The sequence below is a fragment of the Acinonyx jubatus genome, chromosome B2 (assembly GCF_027475565.1).
Source record: "Acinonyx jubatus isolate Ajub_Pintada_27869175 chromosome B2, VMU_Ajub_asm_v1.0, whole genome shotgun sequence".
NCBI classification, from domain to species: Eukaryota; Metazoa; Chordata; class Mammalia; order Carnivora; family Felidae; genus Acinonyx; species Acinonyx jubatus.
The window spans coordinates 622,736-642,028 of NC_069385.1; the positions used below are offsets into that span (position 1 = coordinate 622,736).

General features: G+C 53.6%; 1 long non-coding RNA gene across 1 annotated transcript; it reads right to left on the bottom strand.

Moving 5' to 3' along the window:
- Window positions 1–5,307: 5,307 nt before the first annotated feature.
- LOC113598569 (uncharacterized) lies at window positions 5,308–12,136 on the bottom strand. Its single transcript, XR_003419169.2, has 3 exons — window positions 11,112–12,136; window positions 9,483–10,095; window positions 5,308–6,016 (listed from the first exon to the last, which is right to left on the bottom strand). It is a non-coding gene; the product is annotated as an uncharacterized LOC113598569 (long non-coding RNA).
- Window positions 12,137–19,293: the final 7,157 nt, after the last annotated feature.

Here is a 19,293-nt window from a genome sequence, read left to right on the forward strand (position 1 = left end):
AGACTTAGCCTCCTGGTCAAGCTACCTGACGTTGAGCAGGCCAAGCCCCAGGATGCGGGTATAGTTAGAACTGGTGGTGATTAAATACCAGCACAGTGTAAGATTCCTCCACCCTTCCCTGGCAATTCCCCATTGGCGTCTCAAAATCTCATGAGGAAGGGTCAGAAAGTAGCAGACGCAGATAAATTAAAAAGGTAGAATGGGGTGCCTGGGGGGCTCAGTCAGTTAAGCATCCGACTTCAGCTCAGGTCATGATCTCACGGTTCGTGGGTTCGAGCCCCACATCGGGCTCTGTGCCGACAGCTCAGAGCCTGGAGCTGCTTCGGATTCTATGTCTCCCTCTCTCTCTGCCCCTCCCCCATTCATGCTCTGTCTCTCTCTCAAAAATAAATAAACATTTTAAAAAAATTTTAATAAATAAATAAATAAGAGATCCTTCAGCAAAATGAAATATCCCAAAATGACTCACGGGCCGACTCCAGGCTCGCGCATAACACCGTCACTCCAGCAAGGAGGCCGTGAGCTACATCGGGCCTCCCAGGCTGAGACGGCATCACCTGCACCAGACCGAAGAAAGAGCAGGTGTCCTGGCTCGGAGAGGGGACTGCCCCCAGGGGTCACAGGCAGGCAGAATATCCCACAAGGGGGCTGGGCTGGCCATATCTCCCAGACCACGGTGCCCATTTATCATTTCCTGCACGTGGGTGACGGGGGCTCTTGACCCAGCGTGAGGAGGTAGGGTCTTATTCCATGGCAGGCTTCTCATGCAGCCACGTTCACCATAATCAGGAAACATTCCCGAGCCGAGGTCTGCGGTCAGTGGACTGCTTCCACTGAGGCAGGTCAGTCCCACCCGTGCCACGTGGGTAGCAGTGAGGATGGGCACGTCCCAAAGGGGAGTCCTCGTGTGGTTAGGGAGGAGAGGACAGGAAGGCATGCCGGGCGGGCAGCCAGGGGCCCTGTGTGTGGACTGGTGTTATTTTGTCCAAAAAGAAAAATAAGGGACCACCCGGGTGGCTCAGTCGGTTAAGTGTCCGACTTCGGCTCGGGTCATGATCTCACAGTTCGTGAGTTCGAACCCCGTGTCGGTCCCTGTGTTGACGGCTCAGACCCAGGAGCCTGCTTCAGATTCTGTGTCTCCCTCTCTTTCTGCTCGTCTCCCTCTCGTGCTCTCTCTCTCTCAAGAATAAATAAACATTAAAAAAAATTAAAGAATAAGGTAAAATACCCAGGCAAGATTAGTGGCAGGTATATTTTTACGGAGACTGTTCTATTTTCTGCAGCCTCAAAATCATGCCCAACCACAGATCCTCAGAGCCTGGAACCCTAAAATGAGTTCCAGAGTGCCCCTAGTGTTTGAGTCCTGAGAAAACAATATTCCAGAAGGAGGCAGGGCAGTGGCTGCCTCGCCGACCGTGGCGCACTTCCCGCTGAGGCCACCACGTGCCGGCGGTAAACGTCAGAGGCCTGAGAGGACCAGGCGACAGGTGCGTGGCGGGAGAAGCACATCATGATGAAAACACCAGACTGGGATGATGAAACGGGCTGCCTGCCTTTCCTCAGAAGCAGGAACCACCCAGGAAACCTCGTGCCTGGTCGACACGGGGGCCACGCCAGGCGAATGAAACAGAATCAGATCGAGCCCCGGTTCAGACAGAATAAATAGCCTAAAGAAGTCAGGCATCCGCACAGACAAGAGAAAGCAATGATATATAAAAACTAGAAAGAAGCGAGGAAGGCTGTTTGCAGATGACGGGACGAGATTGGTCTGAAACCCTGTTCGAGCGGAAAATGCAGGAAAGGGCTCCACGCGAAGGGGCACATGCGGGCCTGCCAGGCCCGCGAGGGGCCCCGGGTCTTCCGGAGCCAGTGATGGGAGCCCCGTGGGCGGGCGCCCAGCAGGTGCCGGCGAGCAGCGAGACCAGAGGGGTCCGGGCGGCAGGAAGAGGGGCGCTGGGCCCTTGTAGACGGCTTGAGCAGGAGCGCAGCGTGAGCTGACAGGGATTTCACAGATCCCGAAGACAGAAAGGCGTCCGCACTGGATCTGATTCTCAAGCTCCTTTGTGAGACAGTGAGACGCGGTGTGTAAACTTTACACAGAGGGGACACCTGCTGGGTGGAACCGGGCCAGGGAGGTGCGGGCACGATGGGTAACCGTGGAGGTCGGGTGGGGGGCGCACGGGCCTCCGACCCCGCTTCCTTCTCTGGGGCTGCTGTGGGTCGACCCCCGGCCCAGTCCTGCAGGGAGCCCGCTCAGCGTGCCAGCAACCTCGAGGCCCTGAATGGGCTGCAAAGCCCGGTACTCGCTCTCAGGGCACAAAGTCAGCTTCCTGGCCCCCCCCCCCCCCCCCCGGCCCTTCCCCGCTCATCCCGTTCTTGCCACGTGACCCCAGCCTGGTTCTTATCCGCCCTGTCCCTGCCCACACCTGTCACGGCCGCCGTGTCTGCGGATGTCTGGCTACCACACCTGTCTCCCTTTTCATTTCAGTGAATTGAGACACTAAGTGCCCCCCCAGGGACTCCCCTCAGGCCTCCAGTGACCTTTCCAGAAAAAAGTGGCCCCTTCAGTGGGAAGCCTTAACTGCTTCCCTGCCCAGATTCCAGGAGGTTCCCTGCTCAGGTTTCAGGAGCTGCCTGCCTTGCCTCCCCACCGACCCCCCCCTCCCCCGGGGCCATTCTGTCTGCCCAGGCATTTAATTAACTAATTACAACCTGCTCACATGAGTCCCCAGAACATGGTGTTCAGAGTGCAATTTTTTCCTTCCAATGCATTTATTATGAGCCCAGAATACATCTGATAGGCTCTCCCCGAGGGGATGCAGTGATAATTGGTCCCCCCATCTGCCGAGTGGCTCTGAACCGTCGGTCGCGCACGCTGCGTCTGGGGTGCACAACAGGGAGGGCAGGGGGGCGTCTGGGACGTGGCTGGCACTCAGTCGCATGAGCGGCCACAGGGGACCCACCCAGGCTGTGACTGCGGGGTGGGGCAGACAAGCTCCTGTGACCTGGCTACGCTGTCTCTCCCGCCCAAGAGCAAGCCTGCAGGCCGCTGAGGGGTGGAGAGTCGGGCCCCAGCCCGAGACTGGTTCCTAATCGTCTGGCAGCAAACAAAAACTGCCTTGGGTTGTGGGTCCCAGATCCGCTGGCCCGGAAAGCCCCCGGGTTTTGCCGGGGTCCCAGGGCAGCGCCCCTCCTCCTGGGTGGGGTGGAAAGCTGGGGGGAGCCGCGCTGCACCCCTGTGTCTCTGGGTCCTGGGCTTCGAGATGACCCAGCAAGTGTGCGGGGGGGGGGGGGGGGTCGGGGGTTTCTCAGCACAGCGACGCCAAGGAGGGGCTCCAGGGCCCGGCCTGGAGGGGCCAGGAGCCAGGGAGACACGAGTCGGCACCCCTTTGCTGTTGTGACCAACGACTGTCCCGCAGCCCCTCCCATCCGGCCTCACTGGGCTGACCTCAGGGGCCAGCAGCTCTGGGCCCCTTGGGAAACTCAGGACAGGACCTCTCTCAGTTCATCTTCCGGCTTCTGGAGGCTGCCCGTGGCCCTTGGCTTGGGCCCTTCCCCACCTCCAAAGCCAGCGAAGCCCTTCCCACGCCCCACCCCTCGGACCACCCTTTCTGCCCCCACATCCACCTGTGAGGACCCTGGTGATGGCATCGGACCCACCCGGCTGTGCCAGGATAACCTCCCTGTTTTAAGGCCAGCTGCTTGGCAACACGAATTCCATCTGCCTCAATTCTCTGTTATGTAAACTAACGTATCTGCAGGATTGGGGATCAAAACATGAACGTCTCTGGGGAGCACGTCTTCTCCCTCCACACACCCTAAGAAAATTTTAAGGTGGAAGCTTTTAAAATTGCAAAGGAAAAACTCTATCAGCGCCTGGCAAGAACGATGGAATTTCTCTCTCCGGCTGGTCCGAGAAATCTGTGCCTCTCCCGTCGTAGGACGTGATCCACATAGGTCTATTGTGCTGGGAAATAGTATTTGCCGATGAAGCCACCTGGACTGGAGTCCATGCTTTGGAAGATTTTTAACTAAAAAAAAAACTAGTTTCTTTAATAAATGCAGACTATTCCGTTTATTTCTTCTTGAGTGTGCTTTAATAGTTTGTGGCTTTCAAAAAAATTTTTAAGTTTATTTGTTGAGAGAGACAGTGTGCACACACGAGTGGGGGAGGGGCAGAGAGAGAGGAGAGAGAGAGAATCCCAAGCAGGCTTCATGCTGTCAGAGCAGACCCCAACTCAGGGCTCGATCCCACAACCCTGGGATCATGACCTGAAGTGAAACCAACAGTCCGATGCTTAACCAACTGAGCCACCCAGGCGCCCCTCAAAATTCTGTTTTGAATTCATTCCTTTCCTCTATTGTTTGCCGGTTTCCGGTTTTCACATAGTTCAAAATATATCCTAAGTTCCTCGCATATCTTCTTTGCCTTATGGCTTATTTAAGCGTGTCACATAATTTTCAAGTAGTTGGAGGGTCTCTGAATATCTTTTTGCTATCAATTTCCACATCAATTTTATTGTGGTCAGAAAACATGTTTTGTATGATTTCAGTTCCTTTAACTTTATCATAGCTTTTTGTAGCCCAGGAGGGTTTATTGGGTGGATTTCGTGTCCAGCCAAGAATACACGTGTGTTCCTGTCACCGAGGCTGCGGGGGGTGCTGTGCTGGTCTCGGCCCTCGCCCTGGTGGGTCTTCCACCCGCGGGTGCCGCCAATTACCGATAAAGGGGTACTGAAGTCTGCGACTACAGTCATTGATTCCTTATTGCTTTTTTCAGATATATCAGTTTGTATTTCGTGTATTTTGAAGTTCTTCTATTAAGCGGGTGCTCACTTAGGATTGTAAATTGGTAAATTGACCATTTATCATTACGTCGTCTCCCTCTTCCTTGCTCTGAAGTCTCCTTGTCTGATATCGATGTAGTGCCTGCAACGTTTCTTTATGGTCGTTCGCGTGGTACAGGAGGCTCCTGTAAACAGCACAGCTGGCTTTTTTCTCTTTTTTTTTTTTAATTTTTTTTTTTTAACATTTATTTCTTTTTGAGACAGAGAGAGACAGAGCATGAACGGGGGAGGGTGACAGAGAGAGGGAGACACAGAATCTGAAACAGGCTTCAGTCTCTGAGCTGTCAGCACAGAGCCCGATGTGGGGCTCGAACCCACGGACCGTGAGATCATGACCTGAGCCGAAGTCGGACGCTTAACCGACGGAGCCACCCAGGCGCCCCCTGGCTTTTTTTTTCAAAATCCAATCTGATAATCTCTCTTCTTTAATGTTTGTTTATTTTTGACACAGAGAGAGAGAGAGAGAGAGAGAGAGAGAGAGAGAGAGTGAGTGGGGGAGGGGCAGAGAGAGAGGGAGACACAGAATCCGAAGCAGCTCCAGGCGCCGAGCTGTCAGCACAGAGCTGGACGCGGGGCTCGAACCCGCGAACCATGAGATCATGACCTGAGCCAAAGTCAACGCTCAACCAACTGAGCCACCCAGGAGCCCCAGATAATCTCTCTTTTTTAATTAATATGTTTAAGCCATTTGTATTTAATTCAGTTACTAATATGTTTGGATATAAGTTTACTATTTTATTGTTTTGTTTGTCCCCTATATTTTTCATTGTTTTCTTTCTCCCTTTCTGTCTTTCTTAGAATTCTTAGAATATTTTTTACTCTTCTATGTTAACCTCTCTGTTGGGTCTGGTCTATGTCACTCTGTACAGCTGTGTGACTATGTAGTCGCTGGAGTTAATAAATCAATTTAGAAGTTTAACTTTTCACTGTCTACTTAGAGTTGAAGTTCTTCTGCAGAACAAAGAGGCTAGGCTCAGGGGGTCCATGCTCAAGGGGCCACAATCTGGGAGGCCTCATGCATGGATCATGCTCTTCGATTACTGTCTTGAAATCGTTCACGACTGTGGACGGGGGCCTCACGTTTTCATCTTGCTCTGTGTCCCGCAGTTAGTGTAACCAGTACTGAGTGTGATGAGAGGTCCAGACATTTTGGTTCTCTTCTTACAGATCTGCATAAAACATGTAATACGTAGTTTTTGAATTGGGGGGTGATGGGTTTTTTTAAGTCTTTTTTTTTTTAAGTTTATTTATTTATTTATTTTGAGAGAGAGGGAGTGGGGAGGGGCAGAGAGAAAAAGGGAGAGAGAGAATCCCAAGCAGGCTCCACGCTGTCACCGCAGAGGGCAACTAGGGGCTTGAACCGTGAGATCATGACCTGAGCCAAAGTCAAGAGTCAGACCTCAACCGACTGAACCATCTTGGTGCCCCAGTACGTAGTTTTTAATATAACACACTGTCTATTAAGTTAATCTAGGGGCAAAAAGAAACATCACGTCTGGGACTGGTTTGCTGTAAAAACATGCTGCTCCGTATATGTGTTTCTGACCCTTGGGGTCCTGCCCTCAATCCGACCTCAGAAGCCGAGGCTTGTATAGCTCGCTGTCCCCTTAAGTGGACGACACACAGCCTTGCCTTTGAGGAGCACACAGGCTAATAAGAAAAACAGTCTAATGGGGAAACAAGTGCAGGCCATGGAGGAAAACTGACGTGCACAAATCCCAGCATTTACGGGGTGCTGTCCTGGGACTTAGGAGACCCTGGAAATGTCTAGATTCTGCATAGTCAGGTTTGGTGTCACCAGCGAGATCAAGGTCAGGACCTGTGACCCACCCTGTGGCCTCCTGGCACTTCCACCAAATGTGTTTAAACTCCAGGGATCTTGCAAGAAAACCCACAGCACATAAAAGAAAATGTTGACGTTTTTATGTGTATTTACTTTGTATCTTATCCCACGTAAAATTCTACATTTTTCTATATAATGTAGATATATTAGAACACTGCTTATGGATGTGAGTTATAAATACATAGGCATAGGTTAGCCATGCTCAGTCAGAGCACTAACTCTGGGCGCAATCGAAGGCGGGGGCAGACAGTGCCTCTGAGCAAGTCCCAGAGACACGAGATTGGGGTAGGCTAGAGTCTCTCAGCACATCCTTAACAAACATGAAAGATGCATGGCCAGGAGCGTTCTGGGGGCTCAGTCAGTGGAGCACCTGACTCTTGATTTCAGCTCAGGTCATGATCTCAGGGTCATGGGATCAAGCCCCCTGTTGGGCTCCGTGCTGACAGCCTGCTTGGGATTCCCTCTCTCTCTCTCTCTCTTCTCTCATTCTCTCATTCTCTCCCTCTGCCCCTCCCCTGCTGGCGCTCTCTCTCTCTCTCTCAAAATAAATAAATAAAACTTTTTAAAAAGATGCATAGTTAATAAATAGGTATATTTCTTTTTAAAAAGATCCCACAAGACCATACCCATATAGAGCACAGACGCCCACAGGCACACAAGAAGGCAGAGATCACAGCTTTGCCGGGATGAAGGAAGGCGCTTCTATGCCGCGGGGGGGGGGGGACACTGTCCTGGCTGGAGTCGACTGGCCCTCTGAGTTGGGGTGGCCGGGGGATCCCTGGGACTTCATGGCTTTGATGGAAGCAGCTGGTAGGTTCCCTGTTTGGGGGAGGGGCAGAGTCGGGGGGGGGGGGGTGGAGGGAGGGGGTTATACCTGTTCTAACAGGCCTTTCCGGTAGTGCTGTGGGCCCCTGGGGAGGCTCAGCCCAGCGGCGGGCGGGGGGGGGGGAGCCCAGCAGCCCAGCAAGCATACCAGTGTGTGCTCAGACACCAGCAGAGCAGGTATATCAAAAAACCAATATCATAAAAAGATGAAGAAAAGTTCGGCTTGGACAAACTTACCAAGAATTTTGTAATCGGAAGACCTAGGAGGACTTTTTTTAACTCTTTTCATAGTTAAAGGTATGTCTTGTTCCAAAACACAGTTTGCACTTGAATTACATGTGGGAGAGAACCATGGGGGCTGTGAATGGGGGCCTAAGTGCTCACCCCCGCCCCGCAGGCGAGGCCGAGGTCACTGCCCTGCGCCCCTTGTGCGGGCCCCTTCGAGACAGCCTCCCCTCCTGTCCCATTGGATGCTCTCCCTGCGAGGGGCCTCCTCGAGGTCGTTGCCCCCACCAGGCATCTTGGCTGGTTCTGGCAGGGAGGCTTCAGCCAGCGGCCAGGGGGCCCCACCGCCTGCTGCCTGCCCCCCACCCCCACCCCGTGCTCCTGTGTAAACAGCCCCACCAACAGGGTTTAACCCTTGGTCCTAGTCTCCCCAATCCCCAGGCAGATTCCACCAGCTCCAGGGTGCACCCGGGATCTGCCTGCGCCACAGGGTCAATCAATCCATCGATCAAGCACGCCCACCTTTGTTAGCAGAGCCTTGTCCCCCCTTTCGCCCCCCTGCACTGCACCCCACCCCCACCCCCCTTCTGGAGCCCCCAGGGCCTGGAAGGCGGGACTAACTGGGCCACTCCCAGGGGCACCTGGTCCCCTAAGGCAGCCTCCCTGCCCCCACCCACCTGCAGCAGGCCCCAGCCCGGCCTGGCATTGCCTCCCTTCCTGTCTCCTCTCTCTGAGGGCCACCCACCCCCACCTCAGGCTCCCCTCCCCTTGTACTCACAGCACTTACAGGGGCTGAGGTTGCCCTTTACCGTTTGGGAGGCCCGAGGGAGCAGAGCCCCTTGCCACCTGTCCCCAGACTTATTCCAAGAGCCACCAACAGTGTGTGGTGCACAGTGAATGCTGAATTCATAAAGACGACAGAGGGAGGCAGGTAAGGGCAGTTGCAAATTTGGGCCAATGACCCTAATCTGGCCTGTAGATATGTTTTATTTGGTCTCCGTTTCTCTTAAAAAAAAAAAAAAAAAAAAAACATGTTTATGTTAAAATCAGGAGGTCTCACACTGAAACCCAGATTTCCAGATCCTTGAGGAAAGGCTGCTGGCGGCCTGGCCTGCTCCCCCAGCCTGGCGGTAGCTTCCTGCACCACTCTGGGTGGCCCTCTCCTGCCCACGCAAGTCCCTGCCCACGTCCGATGTGGAATGGAATGTGCAGAGGCCACGGGAGGCCCGACGGAACCAGTAGAGGCCCCCCCCCCATCTTTTCTAAGAGCGAAGGCCCTGAGGAAACGCTGGGCACCTGTCTGCCCGGCTCAGGCCGCTCTCTGCCCTCGCTAGACCTCAGCCCTGCTTCCAGAGCCTCACGGCCGGGCACGCACCTTCACCTGCACTGTTCAGACGGGGTGGAGACTGAGCCTGGGACTCAGCCTGGATCTGAAATTTTCTCCAGCTACATATTTTCCACCTGGGCCCCAGCGCAGGGCCCCCATTGGGGGCCACCCCCCCCCCCACACACACACGTCCCGCAAGCAGGTGGACGATTCACCTGACTGTGTGTGTTAACTGAACCTTGGAGGCTGAGCTGGGCGGCTCCTGGGACCAGGTGGGTACAGCCTGGGAAGTGCCAGGATCCAGGGCCACGCTCCAGGTGCCCCGCAGCGGCCCCCAGGCACACACGCTGAGCCCTCAGCCCACATGGCCTCCAGCGCCCCCCCCCGCCCCCCCCCCCCCACTCCCCCAACTGACCAGCCCCTCCTGTCCGGCGCAGACCCCGATGTGCTCCCTCGAGATGCTTCCTCTCAGGGCAAGTCTTTCCTGCGATTTGAAGTCGCATGTGAGGGGACTGGTCTGCAGACAGGGGGCCTTGCTGAGCAGCCCCAGGTGAGCAGTCTTCTCCCAAGGGGAACCTGTTTGAATTCAGACCGGAGCAACAGCGCTCACCTCAGTTCCTGGTGAGACATGGTTGAGGGTCCTTCTTGGGGGGCACCTGTCACTTGGGGGTTACGGGCTGGCCCTTACGCATGCTGATGCCTACTGGAAGGAGCAGTAGATTTTTTACCAAAGGGGGCACCCGGTGGCTACAAGATCTCAGATCCAATGGGCAGAGTGCCCGCACCCCAGCTGGGAGAGACGGCCCCTCTCCCCATCGGCAGGCGCCGGTCCTGGAGCTCGGCCTGGGCACACGGCTTTCACAGAACTCACAGACAGAAACCAGGGAAACGCCGCGTCGTCTGCCCCCTCTGCCGGCTCTCCCTGTGTGTTACCGGCCATCATCCACCTGCTGACGGGCTCCATGAAAAACGGTTTCAGGATTCCAAGGTGTCATTGAGGGTGACACTCTTCATACTTGTCATTCAGGCTGCATTAGACAAAGATAAATACAGGAAAAAGACAACTCAGAAGACGGCAACTTCTCAAAGAAGGTGCGTTCAAACAGGATCCAGGAGACACCTCTGCCACACACAGCGGCTGCAGGGGCCGTGGCCGGAGGGAGGCAGGAGGCAGTGGGAGCAGCGGGGAGCAGGGCCTGAACTCAATGCCGCAGCACTGCCACCTTCTCGTAGTTATTTGGGGATTTGCAAAACACCTTTCTTCCAAAAAGCTTAAAACATTTTAAGCCTGTTAACTCTGTGGTCATAATGGACAAACCAAGAGGCAACTTTTGTCTCCTTCCGGGTGAAAACGGAAGCTCTGTGGTGAGGGAAGAGCATGTGGCCACAGCTCAAACCACAGCTCGGACCGTGGCTCGGACCACAGCTCGAACCACCCACTCCCCACTGAGGTGAGGGCAGAAATGCCAGTAAATGGGATCTTTCCCGTTGATGCTCCCTCTCCTGGGTGCCGCAGCGGACCTGCCCTCACCATTTAATTCTTGCAGCAGAAACAGGGCCGAACAGAGGCGGCCACGTCCTCTCAAACAGGTGCAGGTTGAAGGAAAAGCCTGCATCTTCAACTAAGAACCTGCGTGCCAGCCCAGCTCACCCAGTGAATAAACAACACATGATGTCTGGGCACCGAGAGGCCAGCGTAAAATTAGTTCGTGGATTCTCCGTGGAAAACTGGCTGTGATTTACAGCATGTCCAAACCTCTCACTGATGCTTTTGTACAAAACACTTGCCCCACACCCTCAGACATTCTTCAGTTGCTAGGATCTTACTGGGGGGCCTGGGGGGCTCAGTCGGTTAAGCATCTGACTTCGGCTCAGGTCATGATCTCGCGATCGGTGAGTTCGAGCCCCATGTCGGGCTCTGCTGACAGCTCGGAGCCTGGAGCCTGCTTCGGATTCTGTGTCTCCCTGTCTCTCTGCCCCTCTCCCGCTCACACTCTCGAAAATAAGTAAACGTTAAAAAAAAGAAAAAGCTATAGGATCTTACCATTTGATTATGTCCCCGAAGGCAATGTGCCCTTTCATGTGACTCATGTTCCTTACGAAGAGTCACACAAACGGCCCACTTGAGGTAGCAACTTCCAGCAGCAGGTGCAGAAAAGGCTCTACAGCCCGTGGAAGATCTGCTTGGCTGCACGTGCGTGAACGTACTTCCAACCCGCCGCACAGCGGCCAGTGGCTCCCACAGTTCTAGGTCTTGCAGAACTCACAACAGCTTTATTTGATCTGAGTAGTTTCTGCTGATGCACAATTCAGATTCCTCCAAGAAGGAAACTCAGCGTTTAAAGTCCCTCCCCTGGAGAAACAAAGTCTAAAAACGCCCACACGTTTGTAGTGCGTAGTGTGCCAGCCTCTGAGGAAGAGGGTGAGGGACACGTGTGTGCACACACACTCGCATTCTCCAGCTCGGTGGGGGGAGGGGTGCTCTGCGGCTGGCACAGCCAGGTTCTGGAAACCACCCCACATTCCTGACAGGCCTGGAGCTGCCCGTGGAGCCTGCCAGGACACGGAGCCCCTAACGACCATTTTCAAGACCTAAATCCCCAAATAAAGCTCATGTTGGAGAACAGGACTCCGTGTTTAATTCACGCATGATGCCGACAAAGTCAAAGTCACGGCCTTGCTCTGTTCTGCAGGTGCAATCTGTAATTCTGTCCCGGATAATCGCCTTACAAACGCACGTCCCTGGGGACAAGTCTGTCTGAGGGAAATCACTTAATTGGAGAGATGCACACTCTTCCCAATTAGCGACAAAAATTAAAATTCACGCCCAATCCTCATGTTTAGCCATAATTGTGGTCAGTGACATCATCACCAGACGGTCAGCAGACGGTATCTGTGAGCCTTCGTCCGCCTGTGTCCCGCACCACCGCACGCCCAGGCTGGCTCCGGGGAAGGGCCTGAGCAGGCTCGGCTCACGGGGAGGAGACAGAGACCCAGGACCGAAGCCTGGGGAGCACCGGTGGGGATGAGCCACGGGGCCCGGATTCAGAATGTGGTGTCCAAGCCCCAGAGCTGGGACGCCCAGAATGGAGGCCGAGCTCTGTAATCAGGGAGTCGCCTCCAGGCCGGCAGGCAGAGCGCCTCAGGGCACACCTGTGCAGGGGTGAGGTTGGCGGGCAGGAGGAGGGGGAAAAGGCAGGGGAGGCAGGCCGGTAGGGTGCGGGGTCCGCCATCAGTGGTGAGGGGAGACGCGGTCGGCACGCGGGACAGGAAGCTCACCCGTGACGATGGCACCCGGGGCAGGAGGTGTGCCCCTCAAACCTAGGCTTGGAGGTGAAGGAAGGCTGTGGGGACTGCCGTGGCCTCCTGCGTCCACGGGGACCATCGCCTGCAGAGGGCTCCGCAGACGGTGCGGGCAGGACGCGGGGTGAGGCGGGCTGCTTCAGAGAGAGTGCTGGACGCAGCCACCCCTGGTCCCTCAGACCTATCCCACCTGGAACGCCGCCTCTCCGACGGCAAGCCGGCCACCCTCAGCGGCCTCGGGAGCAGCCCCGGAGGTCCCACTGCACAGAGAAGGGGGTCGAGGCCCCGCGGGCAAAGCGATCTGCCCCAGGTCGCGTGGGCTTGGGAAACCAGCTCGAGTCCCCGCAGTGGGCTTCCCTTCCTTCCCACCACCCGGCTAAGCAGACAGCGGGGTGGCTGTGGACACGGGAGGCCAGCGGGGACACCAGAAGGCATCTAGGCTTTGAGGGTCTTTGTGCTCAACCCCCCTCGCTCCCACGGGGATGCCAGAGCCGGGTGCCCACCCGGGCTGAGCCCGAGTTTTCACTTATTTCCCTCTTGACAAACCCCATTGTCCAGCTAAATCAGCTGGCAAAGCCCTGGGAGAACGCCCCCAAGGCCGTCAAAGGACCCGGGTCCAGAGGCACAAAGCCCACCCTCAGCCCCCAGCCGCATGCCAGGGGCAGCCCAACACAATGCTACCCACCGTCCCCAGACCCCAACCGCAGGCCTCTGCTGCTAGATTAAGACGCTAATCCACACTTCATCTCCGGTCCTTTGAGGCCGTTTTTAAAGGTAATTCAGCGCTACCATCTGGGGACTTGAGACAAAACCTTGGGCAAGAGTGACCTTTGATTGCCTTGGAGGCGCTAACGAAGGCTTCCACAGGTGAAGCCTTTCTGTTCCCTCCCTGACGATGCTGATTGATAACACGGAGCTAATCTCTCGCCTTTGTTCCCAGGGGGCAAAGGTTCGAGAGCGCCTTTCAGTCCAGGCCTTTCAACTATCCAGCGAGTAAATCATAACAGGACCGGAGGCCCCGGGATTAATTCCCTGCGGGAAATGCTCTCCTGGGTCCCTAATGAGCACGGCCTCTCCGGGACAGAAGGGGCTTCTCCCTTCCCTTGGAAACGGGAGAGATTCCCGCACCTCGTGGCCAGTGTGCCATGAACGAGAAGGGCAAAATCAGAGGGTTTAACCATGTGCAGTGTTCACGCAGCTGATGTAGACGGGCGTCAGCGACAGGAAGAGGGAGATGGCCCGGCGTGCCTGACCGGCCGCTCCGCTCCTGACAAACCCCCGCTCGGGTGCCGAGTTTTCCCGGGAGCCCCTGACTCGGCGACACCTTGTGTCCGGGGGTGTCTCCACACCTGTTCCAGCCATGTGTCTTCACAGGGCTTCACGCCCTAGACCAGCACCCCCAACAGAGACACAGCGAGAGCCACGGCAACGGTCTCTTTTCACATATGTCTTCAGAATCTGGGGTGCGTTTTATGCATATAGCACGTCTCGGTTCAGAGGAGCCTTGCGTGGCGGTGGCCACGGAATCGGCGAGCCTGGTGCTCTCCGGCACCGTGGCTGGGCTCCTGACCACAGCACAGCGCTCACAGGACCCATGTGTGCGAGACGGGCACTCACACCGCAAAGAGCAATCTTTCAGAGCTTACAGGCATTTGAAGAGTGACCTCAGATACGTAATGTGCAAGTCACAGGAATGAATGTGTAATGGTAGAATGTTGTCAGTGGATGAGGATATTAGAAGGAAAGGGAGTGATTTTCAGAATCCCTGTAACCCGCCACGTGGCTGCCTTCACAGGATGGCATGTATTTAGGTTCAGCTCGCCATTCCAATGGGGGGACGTTCCCAGACACCAGCCGGGTGGGGGTGTCTGTCTAGTCAACTCAGTTCTGACACCATGTCCCTGGAGATAGACTCAGACCCCACAGGTCAGGGGCTCAGTCCCGGAAGGCCGTCCCCCACTTCGGATGCCAGTCTCCGGTCCAGACTGTCACCTGTGCTCCTGACCCCACCGGCTGTAGATCAGAAGTGCCCAAGACCTTCTGGGGTTCAATTAATTTGCTCGAGCGGCTCACAGAACTCAGAGGAGCTTCGGTTTATTATGAAAGAACGGGACTCAGGAACGGCCAGATGGGAGAGGTGGGCGCAGGGCAGGTGTGGGGACGGGGTGGCGACCTTCCACGCCCTCTCCACGTGCGTCACTCCCCCCAAATCCCCGCGTGTCCACCGACCCAGAAGCCCTCCAAACCATCCATGGGGGTGGCGGTGGTGGCTCCTTTACACCTGCGTGATTGACGAAACCCTCGGCCACTGGTGGTTGAACCCAACCTCCGCCCCCCCCCCCCCATGGAGGTCAGGGGGTGGGAGGGAAAATTTCAACCTGTAATCCTGTGATTATTTCCCTGGCCAGCTGCCCCCACCCTTAGGGCTTTCCAAAGGTCACCTCGTTAACACAACAAAGGACACCTTGGTCACTCTCTTGGCTGAGACCAAATACATACTCATTTTAAACCACAACCTGGCACTATGGAATCGCTTCTCGAGAACAAATGCGATGAGCTGAGAAGACTAACGATCCACCAAGGAGAGACGCAAGTGGACAGGGACAGGTCAGGAAATCCCTCCTTCCAGAAATTTCCACCTTTGAGAGACATCAGAGGGAATGAGATCTCATGGGGATGGGAGGCACCGATGGGCTCCAGACCTGCTGCCGAGGCCCTTGGGGGTAGAAGACCTTTGCCCCGGGTTGGCTTAGCCACAAAAAACCTCTCGGGGTCCCGGGGCATGAGTGACAAACGTCCTTAGTTCAGCAATCGAGGACACACGCGCACGGAGTGGCTGTGAAGCCACGGAACTGAAACAGCTATGGTGCACAATGCCTGGGCCCGGCCGAATCTTCAGGAAGGGGCAGCCACGGCCCCGGAAACACAGCCGCCAGGGCTCGGTCAGGAAAGGAGAAATTCCATTTCCAGTAACCTTTCCCTCAAAGTTCCCCGGGAAGTGGAGAAACTAACCTCAGGAAGACAGCTGCGGTGGGGGTGGGGGGCAGCCAACACGGGGTTCCCTCAGGTGAGTTCATCGTAGGGCAGATCTGACAGAGACCATAATGTTGGGGTCTCCTGGGGGGCTCACTCTGTTAAGGCCCCACTCTCGGTTTAGGCTCAGGTCATGGTCTCACCGTCTGTGAGTTCCAGCCCTGAGTCCGGCTCTGCCCTGACAGCATGGAACCTGCTTGGGATTCTCCCTCTCTCTCTGTCTCTGTCTCTCCCTCTCTCTCTTTCTCTCTCAAAAATAAATAAATAAATAAATAAACAAACAAACAAACGTTAAAAAAAGATATAGGCACACCTGGGTGGCTCAGTCAGTTAAGCATCCGACTTCAGCTCAGGTCATGCATGATCTCATGGTTCGTGAGTTCGAGCCCCGCGTTGGACTCTGTGCTGACGGCTCGGAGCCTGGAGCCTGCTTCGGATTCTGTGTCTCCCTCTCTCTCTGCTCCTCCCCTGCTCACACTCTGTGTCTCTCACTGAGCCCCCAGGGCTCACATATATGTGAGTATGTATGTCAAGATTATATGTGTCCATATTCAGATTATATATGTATTATATATTTAGATTACATATGTAAATCAGGGTGCCTGGGTGGCTCAGTCGGTTGAGTGTTTGATTCGGCCTGGGTCATGATCTCACGGTTCATGGGTTTGGGCCCCGTGTTGGTCTCTGTGCTGACAGCTCAGAGCCTAGAGCCTGCTGCCGATTCTGTGTCTCCCTCTCTCTCTGCCCCTCCCCCGCTCATGCTTTGTCTCTTTCTCTCTCTCTCTCTCTAAAATAAAAGTAAACATCTTTTTAAAGAGAGAAATGAAGAAAAAGCATCCATTTTTAAAACACAGCATTATTGAATGAAAACAGATGGAATTTTTAAAAAGCAGGTGGCTATGAAGAAGCAGTTAGAAATCTCAGAACTAAAACTGTAGCCACTGACATTTTTAAAAACTCAACAGGGGGAATAAGCGTCAGCCGGGACACAAGAGAGCTTCCGTGGCTCAAAAGACAGGGCTCTGGGCTCCAGGCTCTGGGACAGCTTTCGTCCCAGCCTCAAACCATTAGAGGCACGGCTCACAGGCCAAGAGGAAAAAGCGAGAGCTCCGATGCGCGTCTTAATGGTGATAAAGTGTCCCCTGAAAAACAGAGAGCTGAGGACTTTCGCGAATTAGAGAGGCAACTTCAGGCCGGTGGGACATTCGTGTCCAGAAGGAAGCAAGGCTGCAGAACGGCCCCGCGGAGGGGAGATCGCCACTGCCGGAGGGCGGGAAGTCGGGCTTAGAGCCTTGGCCCACGCCCCACCTGCCACGGGGGTTCCGGGGACACAGGAGTGACGTCCCCACGGTGGCAAGGGGAGCGACGTGAGCCATGGTGTGTGCTCGCCCAGTGTCATTTAAGAATGAGAGAAAACAAAGATTTCCACAAATAGCTAAGGGTGTTTTCTACTTCCAAACCTCCCAAAAAGGATTGTTAAATGAGTATTTTGGCGAGAAGAAAAGCAAAAGCTAATAGATGCAGGTGATATTAGGACAATGGTGAGCACGGACATGGTGTGTCCGTAAGTTTAATTAAATATTAAATGTAAATGAAATGGATAAGTAGGGGCGCCTGGGTGGCTCAGTCGGCTAAGCGGTGACTTTGACCCAGGTCATGATCTCGCGGTTCGTGAGTTTGAGCCCCGTGTCGGGCCCTGTGCTGACAGCTCAGAGCCTGGAGCCTGCTTCGGATTCTGTGTCTCCCTCTCTCTCTGCTCCTCCCCCGCTCATGCTCTGTCTCACTCTGTCTCTCTCTGAAAAATACATAAACATTAAAAAAAATTTTTAAATCAATAAGTAATATCATGTTGAAATGTAGGTAGTTAAAAACATTAAAATATTTTTCCTGTTTGGAAGGATAGTAATACCAAGCAGACTCTGAATTGTTAAAAATAAAATTATAGTAAGATACGCATGTTAAGATGTTAGGGTAGATTTCAAAAGAAGAGAAATTAAAAACAAAAAAGAGGGGAGACGTGTGGGGTCTTTGGGGAGGTGGCATTCAGACACTGAGAGCACGAAGACATCTGCACAAATGGAACGTATGCGGGTCACGTGGAACTCATGGACGGGAGGGCTGGTTTTGCAAATACAGCAATTGTCCCCCTTACGGGCCTATGAGTTAAATGCTGTTCCAATCAGAATTCCTGAAAGATTTATTCTGGAATTTGACCACCTGACCCTAAATGTCGTTAGAGCAAAACTTAGGAATAGCAGAGAATAGCTGAAACGCAGAGGGGATGGGACGACGGTGGTGTCGTGACGGGCGGGGACACGGACAGAACAGAGGGTCCAGAAACAGGCACACAGATTTCCAGAATGTTGACCTGTGGCAGAGGCCTGCAAATGAGTGAAGAAAGAAAGCACTACTAAAAAGTAACGGTGAGGGGCGCCTGGGTGGCTCAGTCGGTTGAGCGTCCAATTTCGGCTCTGGTCATGATCTCGCGGTCTGTGAGTTCGAGCCCCTGCATCAGGCTCTGTGCTGTCAGCTCAGAGCCCTCTTTGGATTCTCCGTCCTCCTTTGTCTCTGCCCCTCCCCCACTTGTGCTCTTTCAAAAATAAATAAACATTAAAAAAATAAAAAGTAATGTTGATATGACATCAAAAGCACAGACAATAAAAGGAAAAACAAAAAATCACATCAAAGTAATCACTTCTGTGCACCAAAGGACACTACCAAGAAAGCAAAGGGCCTACACGATGGGAGAAAATATTTACAAATCACATATCTGATGAGGGATTAATATCCAGAATATATAAAGAACTCTTACAACTCAACAAAAAACAAGCAAATTTTTAAATGGGTAGAGGACTTGAATAGGAGTTTCTCCGAAGAAGACACACACAATAAACACATGAGAAACGCTCACCACCATTAGTCATCAGGGAAACGCAAATCAAAACCACAATGAGATACTGCTCCGCACCTGTCAGAATGGCACCCTTGTGCATCGTGGGCGGGAACACACAACGGTGCAGCTGCTACGGAAAACAGCCTATTGTTCCTCAAAAAGTTAGACATAGAATTCCTGCGTGGCCACTGCTCAATACATGCCCAGAATAACTGAAGGCAAGAACTCGCAGAGATGATTGTCCAAGCGTGTTCCCATCAGCATTATTCACATCAACAGGTGAACAAAACATGGCCACTATGTACTGGGAATACTCTCCAGCCGCAAAAGGGAATGAAAACTGGACACGTAGGTGGACATGGAAAGCGTGACGCTCACCAAAATAAACAGACAAAGGACAGGTTCTGCGTGCCTGCCATGTATACGAGGCGCCAGGACAACAAAGTCACAGGGACAAAAGGTAGATGAGAGGTGGGGGTCAGTGATCACCAGGGACACAGTTGTGGGTAAAGACAGCGGTGACGGTCACATATTTAAGGTCTCTGCAAGGCACGCTTACGCAAATACTTCCATGACAGATGTACTGTGTCTGTTTTACATTGAAAAATAGCCTGCAAAGTTGTTTATGATAAAATAATATTCCTCCCTCAAACTTTACTCATACATAAAGTTCCTGGTGGACTAAAACCATCAAAGTAAGAAGCAAAACATTAAGGTTTTGGAAGTAAATATAGGAAAATATCTTTATGATCACCAGAGGGGAACTTATTTTAAAATACAAACAAACATGACCCCTCCCAAAAAAGGTGAATAAATCTGACTCCCTTAAAATGAACAGTTTCTGTGCCCGTGTTGGTGTCTTAGTTTTGACCAACGTAAGAGGGCGACACAAGATGAAGACGGGGAAGCCGGTGAGGGGTCAACAACTTGTTAAAAATAATCATTTCTGTGAATCAGAATAGGAAAAGATACTTAACACACACACACCCAGCGAATA